Genomic DNA, 13105 nt, shown 5'->3' with positions numbered 1-13105 from the left:
TTTTCTGCATCTATTGATAAGATCATGTGGTTTTTATCTTTTGTTTTATTTATGTGATGGATTACATTAATGGTTTTTCTGATATTAAACCAGCCTTGCATACCTGGTATAAATCCCACTTGATCAGGGTGAATTATTTTTTTGATGTGTTGTTGGATTCTATTGGCTAGAATTTTATTAAGGATTTTTGCATCTATGTTCATGAGGGATATAGGTCTAAAATTTTCTTTTTTTGTAATGTCTTTACCTGGTTTTGGTATCAGGGAGATGGTGGCTTCATAAAATGAGTTGGGTAGTATTCCGTCATTTTCTATGCTTTGGAATACCTTCAGAAGTAGTGGTGTTAACTCTTCTCTGAAAGTTTTGTCAAACTCTGCAGTGAAGGCGTCCGGGCCAGGGCTTTTTTTTTGTTGGGAGTTTTTTGATTACCGTTTCAATCTCTTCTTTTGTTATGGGTCTATTTAGTTGTTGTACTTCTGAATGTGTTAGTTTAGGTAGGTAGTGTTTTTCCAGGAATTCATCCATTTCTTCTAGGTTTTCAAATTTGTTAGAGTACAATTTTTCATAATAATCTGAAATGATTCTTTTAATTTCATTTGGTTCTGTTGTGATGTGGTCCTTCTCGTTTCTTATTCGGATTATTTGTTTCCTTTCCTGTATTTCTTTAGTCAGTCTGGCCAATGGCTTATCAATTTTGTTAATTTTTTCAAAGAACCAGCTTTTGGCTTTGTTAATTCTTTCAATTGTTTTTCTGTTCTCTAATTCATTTAGTTCAGCTCTAATTTTTATTATTTGTTTTCTTCTGGTGCCTGATGGATTCTTTTGTTGCTCACTTTCTATTTGTTCAAGTTGTAGGGACAGTTCTCTGATTTTGGCTCTTTCTTCTTTTTGTATGTGTGCATTTATCGATATAAATTGTCCTCTGAGCACTGCTTTTGCTGTGTCCCAGAGGTTTTGATAGGAAGTATTTTCATTGTCTTTGCTTTCTAAGAATTTCCTTATTCCCTCCTTGATGTCTTCTATAACCCAGTCTTTTTTCAGGAGGGTATTGTTCATTTTCCAAGTGTTTGATTTCTTTTCCCTAGTTTTTCTGTTATTGATCTCTAGTTTTATTGCCTTGTGGTCTGAGAAGATGCTTTGTAATATTTCGATGTTTTGGACTCTGCAAAGGTTTGTTTTATGACCTAATATGTGGTCTATTCTAGAGAATGTTCCATGTGCGCTAGAAAAAAAAAGTATATTTTGCAGCAGTTGGGTGGAGAGTTCTGTATAAGTCAATGAGGTCAAGTTGGTTGATTGTTGTAATTAGATCTTCCGTGTCTCTGTTGAGCTTCTTACTGGATGTCCTGTCCTTCTCCGAAAGTGGTATGTTGAAGTCTCCTACTATAATTGTGGAGGTATCTATCTCACTTTTCAATTCTGTTAAAATTTGATTTATGTATCTTGCAGCCCTGTCACTGGGTGCATAAATATTTAATATGGTTATGTCTTCCTGATCAATTGTCCCTTTTATCATTATATAGTGTCTTTCTTTATCCTTTGTGGTGGATTTAAGTCTAAAGTCTATTTTGCCAGAAATTAATATTGCTACTCCTCTTCTTTTTTGCTTATTGTTTGCTTGATATATTTTTTTCCATCCTTTGAGTTGTAGTTTCTTTGTGTCTCTAAGTCTAAGGTGTGTCTCTTGTAGGCAGCATACAGATGGATCGTGTTTCTTTATCCAGCCCGTGACTCTCTGTCTCTTTATTGGTGCATTCAGTCCATTTACATTCAGCGTAATTATAGATAAATAAGTTTTTAGTGGTGTCATTTTGATGCCTTTTTATGTGTGTTGTTGACAATTTCATTTTTCCACATACTTTTTTGTGCTGAGGCGTTTTTCTTAGTAAATCGTGAGATCCTCATTTTCATAGTGTTTGACTTTATGTTAGTTGAGTCGTTATGTTTTTCTTGGTTTTTATCTTGAGTTATAGAGTTGTTATACCTTTTTGTGGTTACCTTATTATTTACCCCTATTTTTCTAAGTAAAAACCTAACTTGTATTGTTCTATATCGCCTTGTATCACTCTCCATCTGGCAGTTCAGTGCCTCCTGTATTTAGTCCCTCTTTTTGATTATTTTGATCTTTTACGTATTGACTTCCATGATTCCCTGTTATGTGTATTTTTTTTTAATTAATCTTAATTTGTTTGTTTTTGTGATTCCCCTATTTGAGTTGATATCAGGACGTTCTGTTTTGTGACCTTGTGTTGTGCTGATATCTGATATTATTGGTTCTCTGACCAAACAATATCCTTTAGTATTTCTTGTAGCTTTGGTTTGGTTTTTGCAAATTCTCTAAACTTGTGTTTATCTGTAAATATCTTAATTTCTCCTTCATATTTCAGAGAGAGTTTTGCTGGATATATGATCCTTGGCTGGCAGTTTTTCTCCTTCAGTGTTCTGTATATGTCGTCCCATTCCCTTCTTGCCTGCATGGTTTCTGCTGAGTAGTCTGAACTTATTCTTATTGATTCTCCCTTGAAGGAAACCTTTCTTTTCTCCCTGGCTGCTTTTAAAATTTTCTGTTTATCTTTGGTTTTGGTGAGTTTGATGATAATATGTCTTGGTGTTTTTCTTTTTGGATCAATCTTAAATGGGATTCGATAAGCATCTTGGATAGATATCCTTTCGTCTTTCATGATGTCAGGGAAGTTTTGTGTCAGGAGTTCTTCAACTATTTTCTCTGTGTTTTCTGTCCCCCCTCCCTGTTCTGGGACTCCAATCACCCGCAGGTTATCCTTCTTGATAGAGTCCCACATGATTCTTAGGGTTTCTTCATTTTTTTTAATTCTTTTATCTGATTTTTTTTCAGCTATGTTGGTGTTGATTCCCTGGTCCTCCAGATGTCCCAGTCTGCATTCTAATTGCTCGAGTCTGCTCCTCTGACTTCCTATTGCCTTGTCTAATTCTGTAATTTTATTGTTAATCTTTTGGATTTCTACATGCTGTCTCTCTATGGATTCTTGCAACTTATTAATTTTTCCACTATGTTCTTGAATAATCTTTTTGAGTTCTTCAACACTTTTATCAGTGTGTTCCTTGGCTTCTTCTGCAGTTTGCCTTATTTCATTTGTGATCTCTTGAAGCATTCTGTAAATTAGTTTTTTATATTCTGTATCTGATAATTCCAGGATTGTATCTTCATTTGGGAAAGATTTTGATTCTTTTGTTTGGGGGGTTGGAGAAGCTGTCATGGTCTGCTTCTTTAAGTGGTTTGATATGGATTGTTGTCTCCGAGCCATCACTGGGAAACTAGTTTTTCCAGAAAATCCGCTAAAAAAAAAATGCAGTCAGATCCCTATCAGAGTTCTCCCTCTGGCTCAGGCTATTCGGATGTTAATGAAGCCGCCTGGGGAGGGTGGGGGAGGGAACAGAGAGATAGGAGAGTAGCACCTCAGAATATAGCCAGAGTTGCTTGTCTTGCTTGGAATGACTATTATATCTGAGATTCCCGCGAGGCGCGTCGCCTATGTGTGCTGGCTGTGTGGAGATTGCCCCCGGGGGGTCTGGCCCGCTGGAGTCAAGGTCAGATCCTCCGCTTCCAGCCCCACGCCCAGCATCAAGGCTCCCCTACTGGGACGGTGCACTCTCGACTCCAAAATCAGTCTCTGTCTCCCGGAGACTTCTCGTCCCTCCAGCCGCGTTGCCGTGCCTCCCCCGAGAACCAGCTGGGCCGCCTCCCTGGGTTCGTTCAGGTGGGTTGAGCAGCTCCCCGTGCTTGTGCCGTGACCAAGTGTCCCGGCTGGGATGCTGTTCTCCCCGCTCCAATACCAGTCGCTGCCTCCCGGGTACTTCTCCTACCTGCTGCGTCCCATGCCGCCTGCCCGAATCGGCTGGGCCCCCTCCCGGGGTTACTTCAGGGGGGTGGAGCAGCTCTCCGTGTTTATGCCATACCTGCATCCAGTCCAAATCCCGGCGGGATGGTTCCCTGGCTGGGACGCTGCTCACCCCGTTCCAAGACCTGTCACTGCCTCCCGGGGACTTCTTCTACCGGCTGCGTCCCACGCCGCCCGCGGAACCGGCTGGTCCCCCTCCCGGGGTTAGTTCAGGGGGGTGGAGCATCTCTCTGTGCTTGTGCCATACCTGACTGGTACCCTGGCTCCAGGCTCTGAAAACAATCGCTGCTTCCCCGTATTAGTTCGTTCTCCGTCTCTAAATCTGTGTTTGTTGTTCAGGGTTCGTAGATTGTTATGTATGTGATCGATTCACTTGTTTTTCCATGTCTTTGTTGTAAGAGGGATCCGAGGTAGCATCTGCCTAGTCCACCATCTTGGCTCCGCCCCTACATAACGCAGGTTGTTAAGGAGTCTTCCTCCAATCATGATGCTCCATTCTTCATATAGTCCAGCTTCTCGGATTATTTCCTCAGCATACAGATTGAATAAGTATGGTGAAAGTATACAACCCTGACACACACCTTTCGTGCCTTGAAATCATGCAGTATCCCTTTACTCTGTTCAAACAACTGCCTCTTGATCCATGTACAGATTCCTCATGAGCACAATTAAGTGTTCTGGAATTCCCATTCTCCAAGATGTTATCCATAATTTGTTATGATCCACACAGTTGAATACCTTAGCATAGTCAATAAAACACAGGTAAACATCTTTCTGGTATTCCCTGCTTATAGCCAGGATCCATCTGACTTCAGCAATGATATCACTGGTTCCATGTCCTCTTCTACGAGCTTGAATTTCTGGCAGTTCCCTGTCAATATACTGCTACAGCTGCTTTTGAATGATCTCCAGCAAAATTTTGCTTGCATGAGGTACTAATGATAAAAATAAAAAAAATAATTTTTTTTTTTGATACTGTTGAATAATTTCTGCTTTGGGTTGGATCACCTTTCTTTGGAATAGGCATAAATGTGGATCTCTTCCAGTTGGTTGGTCAGGTAGCTGTCTTCCAAATTTCTTGGCAGTGCTGTATTTGTTTGTTTAAACACCTCAATTGATATTCTGTGTATTCCTCGGGGCGTTGTTTTTAGCCAGTGCCTTCAGTGCAGCTTGGACTTCTTCCTTCAGTACCATCAGTTCCTGATCATATGTTACTTCCTCAAATGGATGAACACTGACCATTTCTTTTTGGTATAGTGACTCTGCGTATTCTTTCCATCTTCTTTTCATGTTCCCTGCGTTGTTTAGCGTTTTCCCCTTAGAATCCTTCAGTAATGCAACTTGAGCCTTGAATTATTTCTTCAGTTCCTTCAGCTTGAGAAATGCTGAGTGTGTTCTTCCCTTTTGGTTTTCTATCCCCAGATTTTTGCACGTGTATCATAATGCTTTACTTTGTCTTCTTGAGCCACCCATTGAAATCTTCTTTTCAGCTCTTTTACTTCATCACTTTTTCCTTTTGCTTCAGCTACTCAATGTTCAAGAGTAAGTTTCAGAGTCTCTTCTGACATTCATTTAGGTCTTTTCTTTCTCTCGTGTCTTTTTAATGACCTCTTGCTTTCTTCATGTATGATGTCCTTGATGTAGTTTCGCCATTTGGGTGGTCTTTGATCATTAGTGTTGAAGGCATCAAATCTATTCTTGAAATGGTCTCTAAGTCCAGGTGGGATATACTTAAGGTCACACTTGGCTCTCGTGGACTTTTCCTAATTTTCTCCAGTTTTAACTTGAACTTGCATATGAGTAATTGATGATCTGATCTGCAGTTGGCCCCTGGCCTCATTCTGACTGATGATATTGAGTTTTTCCATCATCTCTTTCCACAGATGTAGTCAGTTTGATCCCTGTGTATTCCACCTGGTGAGGTCCATTTGTATAGTCACCACTTATGTTGGTAAAAAAAAGGTATTTGCAATGAAGAAGTCCTAGAACTTGCAAAATCCTATTCTGTGATCGCTGGCATCATTTCTATCACCGAGGCTGTAATTTCCAACTACTGATTCTTTTTCTTTGCTTCCCACCTTCCCATTCCAATCACTAGTAATTATCAGTGCATCCTGATTGCACGTTTGATCAATTTCAAACTGCAGAAGCTGGTAAAAACCTTCAATTTCTTCATCTTTAGCCTTAGTGGTTGGTATGTAAATTTGAATAATAGTAATATTAACTGGCCTTCCTTGTTGTTGTTGCTGTTGTTAGGTGCCGTCCAGTCAGCTCTGACTCATAGCAGCCCTATGCACACCAGAACGAAACACTGCCCAGTATTGCGCCATCCTTACAATTGTTGTTATACATGAGTTCATTGTTGCAGCCACTGTGTCAGTCCACCTCATTGAGAGTCTTTCTCTTTTCCGCTGACCCTGTACTTTGCCAAGCATGATGTCCTTTTCCAGGGACTGTTCCCGCGATTACATGTCCAAAATATGTAAGACACAGTCTCACCATCCTTGCTTCTAAGGAGCATTCTAGTTGTACTTCGTCCAAGACAGATTTGTTTGTTCTTTTGGCAGTCTTTGGTATGTTCAATATTCTTCACCAACACCACAATTCAGAGGCGTCAATTCTTCTTTGGTCTTCCTTATTCATTGTCCAGTTTTCACATGCATATGATGCAATTGAAAATACCATGGCTTGGGTCAGGCACACCTTAGTCTTCAAGGCAACATCTTTGCTTTTCAACACATTAAAGAGGTCCTTTGCAGCAAATGTACCCAATGCAATGCATCACTTGATTTCTCGACTCCTGCTTCCATGGCTGTTGATTGTGGATCCAAGTAAAATGAAATCCTTGACAACTTCAATCTTTTCTCCGTTTATCATGATGCTGCTCACTGGTTCAGTTGTGAGGATTTTTGTTTTCTTTATGTTGAGCTGTAATCCATACTGAAGGCTGTGGTCTATGATCTTCATCAGTAAGTGCTTCAAGTCCTTTTCACTTTCAGCAAGCAAGGTTGTATCATCTACATAATGCAGGTTGTTGATGAGTCTTCCTCCAATTCTGATACCCTGAACTTCTTCATATAGTCCAGCTTCTTGGGTTATTTGCTCAGCATACAGATTGAATAGGTATGGTGAAAGAATACAACCCTGATGCACAACATTCTTAACTTCAAACCAATCAGTATCCCCTTGTTCTGGCTGAACAACTGCCTCTTGATCTATGTAAAGATTCCTCATGAGCACAATTAAGTGTTCTGGAATTCCATTCTTTGCAATATTATCCATAATTTATTATGATTCACACAGTCGAATGCCTTTGCATAGTCCATAAAACACAGGTAAACATCCTTCTGGTATTCTCTGCTTTTAGCCAGGATCCATCTGACATCAGCAATGATATCCCTGGTTCCACGTCCTCTTCTGAAACCAGCCTGAATTTCTGGCAGTTCCCTGTAGATATACTGCTGTAGCCGCTTTTGAATGATGTTCAGCAAAACTTTGCTTGCATGTGATATTAATGATACTGTTCTATAATTTCCACATTCAGTTGGATCACCTTTCTTGAGAATAGGCATAAATATAGATCTCTTCCAGTCAGTTGGCCAGGAAGCTGTCTTCCATATTTCTTGACATAGACGAGTGAGCACCTCCAGCCCTGCATCTGTTTGTTGAAACATCTCAATTGATATTTCGTCAATTCCTGAAGCCTTGTTTTTCACCAATGCCTTCAGAGCAGCTTGGACTTCTTCCTTCAGTACCATCAGTTCCTGATCATACGCTACCTCTTGAAATGGCTGAACATCGACTAATTCTTTTTGGTATAATGACTCTGTGTATTCTTTCCATCTTCTTTTGATGCTTCTTGCATCGTTTAATATTTTCCCCATAGAATCCTTCACTATGGCAGCTTGAGGCTTGAATTTTTCCTCAGTTCTTTCGGCCTGAGAAAAGCTGAGTGTGTTCTTCCCTTTTGTTTTCCTATCTTCAGCTCTTTGCGTATGTCATTTTAATACTTTACTTTGTCTTCTCGAGCCACCCTTTGAAATCTTCTGTTCCGTTTTTACTTCATCATTTCTTCCTTTTTCTTTAGCTGCTCAACACTCCTGAGCAAGTTTCAGAGTCTCCTCTGACATCCACCTTGGTCTTCTTATCTTTCTTTCCTGTCTTTTCAATAGTGTCTTGCTTTCTTCATGTATGATGTCCTTGATGTCATTCCACAACTCATTTGGTCTTCAGTCACTAGTGTTCGATGCATCAAATTTAACCTTGAGATGGTCTCTAAATTCAGGTGACATATACTCAAGGTCATATTTTGGCTTTTGTGGACTTGTGTTGATTTTTTTCAGTTTCAGCTTGAACTTGCTTATGAGCAATTGATGGTCTGTTCCACAGTTGGCCCCTGGCCTTGTTCTAACTGATGGTATTGAGCTTTTCCATTGTCTCTTTCCACAGATGTAGTCAATTTGGTTTCTGTGTGTTTCATCTGGCAAGGTCCACGTGTATAGTTGACGTTTATCTTGGTGAAAGAAGGTATTTGGTAGACCAGTTAATATGACTATTATTCAAATTTACGCACCAACCACTAAGGCCAAAGATGAAGAAATAGAAGATTTTTATCAGCTGCTGCAGTCTGAAATTGATCAAACATGCAATCACGGTGCATTGATAATTACTGGTGATTGGAATGGGGAAGTTGGAAACAAAAAAGATGGATCGGTAGTTGGAAAATAAGGCCTTGGTGATAGAAACAATGCCGGAGATCAAATGATAGAATTTTGCAAGACCAACGATTTCTTCATTGCAAATACCTTTTTTCACCTTTGCCTTCCTTGTAAGTGTATGGATATTATCCTATCACTGACAGCTTTGTACTTCAGGATAGATCTGGAAATGTTGTTTTTGACAATGAACGCAATATCATTCCTCTTCAAGTTGTCATTCCCAGCATAGTAGACTATACGATTGCCTGATTAAAAATGACCAATACCCGTCCAGTTCAGCTCACTAAGGCCTAGGATACTGATATTTATGTGTTCCACTTCATTTTTGACAGTTTCCAATTTTCCTATTTTCATACTTCATATATTCCCTGCTCTGATTATCAATTGATGTTTTTAGCTGTTTCTTCTTATTTTGAGTCGTACCACATCAGCTAATGAAGATCCAGAAAGCTTGACTCCATTCACGTCATTAAGGTAGACTCTACTTTGAGGAGGCAGTTCTTCCAGAGTCGTATTTTGAGTGACTTCCAACCTGAGGGATGCATCTTTAGGCACTATATTAGGCAATGTTCTGCAGCTATTCATAAGGTTTTCACTGGCTAATTCTTTTCAGAAGTAGGCTGCACTTGCTTATATTTGAGAAAAGTCTCCAGCCCTTTCTTTCATTTACAGTTGAAAATTTGAGTGAAGTTTGTCTGTGGTAAAATAACCAGCCCATTGGACTAGCCTTGAACTTTCCAAATCAAGTACATGCAGAAAATTAACCAATTTTTACAGTGGATAATAAATATCAGAATCTACCTGAAAAGATAACCTTTAAATCATTGGTTTCCAAACAACTGTTTGGCCATAAATACCATCATTTAAAATTTTTTGAGACTGTGTTAATTATACATATGCATTTATTTATAAGTTTATATATATATTCTACGTATTATCTCATGATTAAATATAATGAAATTTTAATTTCATTCTAATTTGAGATTTTTTAAAAAATCTAAGTTCTAATATTCTTTTTCTTCCCTTCAAGGGATTGCTTTGTGTTATGCCTGGAGAGTGTTGCCTCCATTTTGAAGAACAACGTTCTGATCTAAAATTACCTCTTAATTCCACAGAGCCAGTTTGTGTCTGTTTAGCAACAGCTGTGTTTTTACTACAATTAGCATGGTTTCTCAAGGGGTGGATCAATAACCAAAGGGAATCCTGCATGTTGCCATAATTTCCAAGATAAAGTACTAGGAAGAAGGCTCAAATTCCCAACCATCTGTAATAATGTGCTATAAAGCCCAAGAAGATCACTCAGAAATCTACCCATTTATTTATAGAATTTGCCACCTAGAAAATTCTGGATTGATATGATATAGCCAAACCAATGCATCATCAAACCTTAAATAAGCCACAGGAAAATATCACTGGCACAGTCTCAGTTTGGAGAAAATTATAGTTGTTGAGCTACCTGGTTTCAAAGGCCTGCCTTGTACAGCTTGGTCATCACAAGGAATGAGGGAACCCAGTCTGGTTAAAGAACAGCCTTTTTTTTTTTTTTTTTTCCTTACCTTTGCTCTTCTATCGCTACCATGTTAAGGCCAGAACAAAAGGCAATATAGCAAAAAGCTACAATTCCAAATAAATAAATAAAGGGTAAAGTAAGAGATGCCACTGGGATTCTTAGGAGGCTAATACCCCTGGAGATGAGTTGTTTTTCCTTACTGCTAAAATGTACACTCATATTTAGCACAAAGTTACAAAATGACAATACACTTATTGCTGTTTTAAATGAAAATATTTCACTTGTTTCTAGATGAACAATTGTTCTCAATTTTGATACGTAAAGTAACAATAAAACCAAAGAAAATTTACATTAAAAGTTTAAGTGATAGAGAAAAATTTTAATACTTTAAACAAGGCAGTGATGAGCAATCACTGGCAAAACCTATTAACTCTATAGTTCTCTTTGACCAAAGATAAAGGTTCAATAATGAGGCCTGGAATTAAGGAAGTAAAAAGGAAAACAGCAAGTAGCATACAGACACATTCTGAGTTGAGGATTAAAGGAAAAATGAAACAAATAGGGACTTATTTCTTGAGAGTGTTGAGGAAAGTTATTTTTTTATTAATAAGGGCAAGGGACAGAAGGCTAAGAGGTCTGGTCATGAGAATCATCTTGGATATGTTTGCCAAAAGGAGTTTTATCCTCTGGCCATGTTAGTAGACCCATCCCTTCTGTTTAGCGTTAATGATGTTTCCCACCCAAATCAACCAAGCAAACTAACTGCAAACACACATTCTGATCTAAAGAAAAAAAAAAAAAAGCCATTTTTCTCCAACTCTAGGATCCAGATTTAGTGCTTAGTTTGTGTGTGACTTAGAACTTCTTTCTGTGCCCTGCTGAACAAAGAGTCATCTACTCAGGATTTCATTTTTACATCTCCTTAAGCAGACTCTTTAAAGGGCTAAAAATAAACCCACTGCTGTCCTTTAAAGGGCTAGAGGTATATTTACTTTCTAATATGCATTAAGTAACTCACCTTCAAATGTAGAAATAGCAACTGTCAGTTTTAGCTCTAAATAAACTTTTATTTTCTTTGTCTCTACACATATGCTGTACTTTTTATCTTAGGAATTGGTTTGATATAGCAGGAAAACAATGGTGTTGATTTGCAAACAAAATACAATTGTGCTTATTAGAATGCTTAGCAAACTATTACTTGCCACAAGATAATATAGCTATTGTTATTTTACCTTTAATATTTGTTTCAAAGAGTTGCCTTATTAAGACATACGTGCACATATACACATACGTGTACTCTCCAACATGGAAGCCACTAGCCACATATGCCTCTTGAGTATTTAAAATGCAGCTACTCTGAGTTGAGATGTGCAGTACATTTAACATAAACAGCAGATTTCAAAATCTTAGTATCTAAAAAAGAATGTAAAATAGCATATTAACTTTTTTATATTTATTACATTTTTATATAATATTATGTTGAATAGGTTACATTAAAATATTTTAGCAAAATCAATTTCACCTGCTTACTTTTTTATGTAGCTACAAAGAAATGCAAAATTATATAAGTGACTCACATTATCTTTCTATTAAACATTTCTCTGGCAAGAGCAGCTCAGGAAAACTTATTCTTAAACCATCCAATGTTCAGTGTAGTGTGGGGTAAGAATAAAACAAGGACTGAGTAGAAGTAATGCCAATTTTTGAAGATGGTTCTGCTACCCAAGTAGAGGGAGTAGGAGTCCATCTGACTGGGTCTGTAACAAGAGTGTGGTGGTCCTGAATAAACTGATGAATGCTTTTCTAATTGATTTTTTTGGCAATGGTAGAGCATCTAAATGATGAAAGAGATCGGAGTCTCTGTAGCATTTCCATTAATTAACACTGGGGAAAAAAACATTGCCATTCCACTGTTTTTGGACTGAACTGAAGAAATGGGAATTAATGAGGTTCATTTCCACACTGAGCTGCCCTGGGTCTTGAAGGAAGCAGAAAGCAATGGAAGTACATAATTACTTGAGTTAAAGAGAAATGCCCATGGGATCTAGCTTAGTTTTAGTGTGATTTGAAAGGGAAGCTTTTGTACATACTTAATTTGATGTAGGTGGCTTGTGGTAGGGGTGAGAGCTGAAAGAGATAATGCCCTTTGTGAAAATGTATTTACCAGATATAAATGGAAATGCATATTCAGATGCTTTGTTCAGAAAAATTAGAAACTAGTTTCCACTCTGTCCCCTGGCTCCACAGTGTTAAGTCCAGCAACTAAAATAAGCACTAGCATTCTCTCTTTGTTCAAGGTTTTTATGAGGATAGAAGTATCAGCTGAAAACCAGGGGTTTCAAACCATATGTGTATATATATACATGTATAGCGAGAGAGAGAGAAAGAAAACAGTTATGCCCTTTTAAGACTTATTTTCATGACTTCTTCACCATTTTTATAGGCATCTATTAATTTATTTATAATTTATAATGCTTTTTGTCTTAACACTCCTACTTAGACTTCAAATTTAGGGTTTTTTTTTTGCTGCCTTTTAATCATATAACAGATATTTTACAAAATTAACTCAGTTTAGGATCAGTTAACTAGAGCAAACCTTTCATGTAAAAGACCCTACCTTTATTCCCATCACTTTCCTTCTGCAAAAGTCATATATCATGTTGCTTATGATGAATAATCTAAAAAAAAATATGGACAAAAGTATAAGATGAATGATATGTGTCACTCATGGAAGGGAAACAAAATATAGCTTATCAAGCAAAAATTAAATAACTAAAAATATCTAATTAACAGTGACATTTTCAAGGACCGCTGTGCAACATGGCAGTGTTTGTCTTAGTCTGCGAGAGAGCTTATAGAACTTTTCAGAGTCCACTGAGTAAAGTACAGGAATAGGTTCAAGAATATTAATATGTTTAAAGAGACGTTGATAATGGTTAGAACATCACTCATGGAGCTATACAAACTAAAAAGTATACAGAAGTATGAGCTCAGGAAGC

The sequence above is a fragment of the Loxodonta africana genome, chromosome 8 (genome assembly GCF_030014295.1).
Source record: "Loxodonta africana isolate mLoxAfr1 chromosome 8, mLoxAfr1.hap2, whole genome shotgun sequence".
Classification (NCBI taxonomy): domain Eukaryota; kingdom Metazoa; phylum Chordata; class Mammalia; order Proboscidea; family Elephantidae; genus Loxodonta; species Loxodonta africana.
The sequence above is the reverse complement of the archived record's forward strand: the minus strand, read 5'-3'. Positions refer to the sequence as shown.